The 4,751-nt window shown below is 40.3% G+C and overlaps 1 protein-coding gene across 5 annotated transcripts in view; it reads right to left on the minus strand.

Annotated features, from left to right (window-relative positions):
* The window catches only part of RNF182 (ring finger protein 182), a 40,410-nt gene that overhangs the window by 4,882 nt on the left and 30,777 nt on the right, over positions 1–4,751 (minus strand). For all 5 annotated transcript variants that reach the window (XM_005878410.2, XM_005878408.2, XM_014549576.1 and 2 more), the window contains one exon: positions 2,991–3,139. The gene's annotated coding sequence lies outside the window, so the exon portion shown is untranslated. The remainder of the gene's footprint in view (positions 1–2,990; positions 3,140–4,751) is intronic.

The following is a 4,751-nucleotide window of genomic DNA, read 5'->3' on the forward strand; positions in this document are numbered from 1 at the left end:
GGCAAGTGAGGCGGGGAACGTTGGAGTCCGCAGCAAGCAAGCCTCATGCTCGCTTCAGTGCCTGGCTGCCGGCCGCCATCTTGGCTGACAGTTAATTTGGCATATACTCCTGATTAGCCAATGAAAAGGGTAGCGGTCGTACGCTAATTACCATGTTTCTCTTTTATTAGTGTAGATATGCATTTCATAATTACTACCTTAAGCTAGTTACTATCTATCTACTATTACACACAAAAAGGACATACAGACACAAGCATAACACCTGTATTCCTTTTCCTTCTGTGTATCCTAGATATTTTCTTCATTTCTGATCCTGATTATGTTCAGAATACATGTGCCCAAATATCTACAAAACATTCTTGCCCACAGTTCTACCAAGAGACTTTGTATTCTCCTGTGGGATGAACAACTCCAGGATGACAGTCAAAGATGAGAAGGTGCTCTATCACACTGGGTCCTAGCTGCCAAGAGAATGGTCCTTCATCCTGGGCAGGTGGTTTACTTACTGGACAGTTCCCATTCATTCTGTCGTCCTGGTAGCCACACAAAGGCCCATCCAAACTAAACCTGCTACATTCTCCTTGCAGCTGCCTCACACCCTCTGAATCACAGGCACACTGAAGTGGATAGTAATAGCAGTGATTGCCTTGATTGCCATCAAAAGAACTGCTGTGTGTGAAGTTGTGTGAAAAAGAAAAAAAAGTATGTAAACACACACATAATGACATCAGGAAAAGAGAGAGCAAAATATTCAATGGGGATAAATAAGCAAAATTACATCTAAAAGCATAGAAAGCCAGAGTATACATACAGAAACACCAACAAAAGGCTTTTGTGTAATAAAATTAGAACCCTACCTTACACCACTCACAAAAATTAACTCAAAATGGATTAAAGACTTAAATGTAAGACTCCTAAAAGAAAACACAGGAGAAAAGCTCCTTGGCCTGGATTTTGCAATGAATTTTTGAATATGACACCTCAGACACAAGCAACAAAACAAAAAGTAAACAAGTGGTACTCCATCAAACTAAAAAGCTTCTGCACAGCAAAGAAATTATCATTAAAAAAATAACTTATGGGATGGAAAAAAATATTTGTAAGTCATATACTGGATCAGGGGTTAATGTCCAAAATATATAAAGAATTCATACAACTCAATAGCAATAATAATAATAATAATAATTCCATTTTAAAATGGGCAAAGGACCTGAACAGACATTTCCCCAAAGAAGATATATGAATGGTCAACAGGTACATGTAAAGGTTCTCACCATCACTAATCATAAAATGCAAATCAAAACCACAATGAGATATCACCTCATGCCTATTAGAGTAGCTATGATTAAAAATACAAGAGATAACAAATGCTGGTGAGGTGTGTCGAAAAGGGAACCCTTGTGCACTGTTGGTGGGACTGTAAATTGACGCAGCCACTATGGAACTGTATGGAAGTTCCTCAAAAAAATAAAAATAGAACTACCATATTATCCAGTAACCCCACCTCTGGGAATATATCCAAAGGAAATGAAAACACCATATCAAAGAGATACAGGCACTCCAAGGTTCACAGCAGCATTGCTTACAATAGCCAAGGCATGGAAACAACCTCAGTGCCCATTGATGGATGAATGGATAAAGGTGTAATAAATACACACTCATACATACACACAATGGAATTATTCAGCCATAAAAGAGAAATCCTGTCATTTTCTGCAACATGGACGGACTTTTAAGGCATTATGCTAAAGTAAAATAAGTCAGCCATAAATGTGATCTTTTTTCTTTTTTATTGATTTCAGAGAGGAAGGGAGAGGGAGAGGGAGATAGAAACATCAATGATGAGAGAGAATCATTTATCAGCTGCCTCCTGCATGCCCCCAACTGGGGATTGAGCCCACAACCTAGGCACGTGCCCTGACCAGGAATTGAACCATGACCTCCAGGTTCATAGGTCGATGCTCAACCACTGAGCCAAGCCAGCTGGGCATAAATGTGATCTTATATGTGAAATCTAAAAAAAAATAAAAATAAATAAAAATAAAACACACACACACACACACACACACACACACACACACACATAGAAAATAATAAAAATAAAACATACACACATACATAGAAAAAGAGATCTAACGATTAGATTTGTGGTTACCGTAAGTAGGGGGTAAAGGGACAGGGAATTGGCAGAAGGTGGTCAAAGGTGCAAACTTCCACTTATAAGATAAACTAGAGGCCCAGTGCACAAAATTCATTCATGGGTAGGGTCCTTAGGCCTGGCCAGCCGCTTCTTCCCTCGCCACCCATGCACCGCCACAGCACTATTCCCCCACCCCCACCCCCACTTCCTCCTTCCCTCACTCCCTCAGCACCCCGCCACCACCATTGATCACCCACCATGGTCCATGCCGCCCCCTGGTGGTCAGCGCATGTCATAGTGAGCAACTGATTAGCCAATGAAAAGGGTAGCGGTCGTACGCCAATTACCATGTTTCTCTTTTATTAGTGTAGATAGACTAGAGGCCCGGAGCACGAAATTCGTGCACGGGGGGGGGAGGGGGGGTCCCTCAACCCGACCTGCTCCCTCCCCAATCCAGGAGCCCTTAGGGGATGTTCTACTGACGGCTTAGGCCCAATCCCCACTTATAGTATGTGAGAATACACTATGTTGTCAGTGAGTCACATTAATACTCCCTGTGCCAAACTTCCAACCATTAGAAGAGTGGCAGGAATGTTTTATGTTGGGCCGGTGACAATTTCTAGTTTATATTTCAGTAAACATAAATCATTTGCTTAGATAATACTGAACTATTACTTGAAACAGAGCTTTCCTTCTTCATAAAAACACTCTATCAGACCTTTGAATATGTTAAGATATAGTGTTAAATAATCATAATGTTCATATATATAAAAATGCAGAAGGGGGCTTCCTGGCAGCACACAAAGAAAATGCCAAATGTTCAAATATACAATAAAAAAAAGAGACCTACTTTAATTCTAAGGCCAATTCTAGCAAACCCACGCATCAGCTTGACAAACTTCATCGATTCCCGCCTCTGAGAGGCACTTCTGGGCAGAGCTGGTGGGAGCCAGGAGCACTGGTGGCATCACTGGAAGTGCAGCCAGCACAGTGTTCTTCCTGGAATGCAGAAAACAACCTGGTGATTATCCCTCCTGGGAAGGTGGGGTACCAACTGCTAGAATTCTCAGCAAATACTTCATCTGTCTCGTTATGACTCTAAGGTCCCTCAAAGAACTCAAATAATAACCTAAACTCTAGAACGTTATAGGGCTGCCATCAGTTGGAGTTGTTATTTGTCCTCTGAAAGATATGCAGTCCAGCCTGTTCCCACCCTACCTTCGCTCCCTAACTGTGCACAACAATGATGATGTTGAGTGAAAGAAGCACATACTGTATGATTTCCTTTCTACAAAAACAAAATAGGCAAAACTAAGCTGTAGTCAGCATGCAAGTTTAAACGGTAAACTAAAAAAGAAGAGTCAGAAAGTGATCAGCTCAGGGCAGCAGATGCCTCTGAGGGGACTGTGTGTGAGGCAAGAGCATGGAGGGACTGCCTAGGGCGAGAGGCTCTGGCTCCTGGCCGGGCCGTGCTGCTTCCCCACCAGGCAGCATAATTTTCTGTACTAGTGTTATCTTCCCCAGCAACAAGTTTGAAAAAAATCTGTGGCTAAATGCTTTAGCTATTAGATAGCCCAGGTTGCCAATGGATATTTGGATCAACTTATTATTTTTTCCTCTATGATGTGTAAACTTCTTAATTTTTTTCACAAAATTAAAACGTGAGTCATTTATGTATCACCTAAATATTCAGACTTCATAGTAAATCAGTGTTAAAATACATGAAACCCTTAAAGATAAGCAAGTGTGGAGCATGATAAAAACAACTGCTGAAAGTATGTCTCAGGCACAGGGGACAGAACCGGCCGCTGACACTGCCTCAGGATTAAAATATGTAATGACGTGAAGTGATGACTGTGTTATCGAATCTTATGGTGGTGAGCATTTTGCAATGTACCAAATCGTCATGTTACCTTAAACTTACATAAGGTTATATGTCAATTCCATCTCAACAAAGCTGGGAAAACATAAATACAAAAGGTTTGCTTTAACTAGAAAAATCCATCAAATATATGAAGCCAGTATTCCTTATTATTCATTTTAATCCTGTCATAAATCATCAGGAGTAAGAATATACAAATGGATAACTACCCATCATAATTTTCATAAATCAACATAAACTATTACACAAATGACGATTTTCACTGCCCTAAATGTATAGTACTTCCTATTTGATTTGCCGAGAAACAGACAGTAGCAAAGACAGACACTGAATGGGTTTCTGGATCTAATTGCATGTGAAGGCTCTCGTGGGCCAACAAATCTCCTTTTTTGCTCATGCTCGTTTGTGGTTGGACTTCTGCTACTTACAACACACAGCCATGATACAATTACCATTTTGAGAATTTCAGATGAAGGTTCCTACTTAGTAGTGCTACAGAAATTATAAATGATTGAACAAAATAGCCCAGAGCGAAGAGGAATTCTTTACTTTTAAAATTTCATTTGCACGGGTGTGCTGCACACATATACCCACAAACTTATATACATAAATATAGAAAAGTCATCATACAGGTTGTGTTTCTTTATTAATCATCTCTGTGTGTGTATGTTCTTTTTTATTTGGTTAATTTCTCCTCTTCACTTTCCTCCACCCTTACCAGTCTGAAAG

Source organism: Myotis brandtii, unplaced genomic scaffold, assembly GCF_000412655.1.
Source record: "Myotis brandtii unplaced genomic scaffold, ASM41265v1 scaffold56, whole genome shotgun sequence".
Lineage (NCBI taxonomy): Eukaryota > Metazoa > Chordata > Mammalia > Chiroptera > Vespertilionidae > Myotis > Myotis brandtii.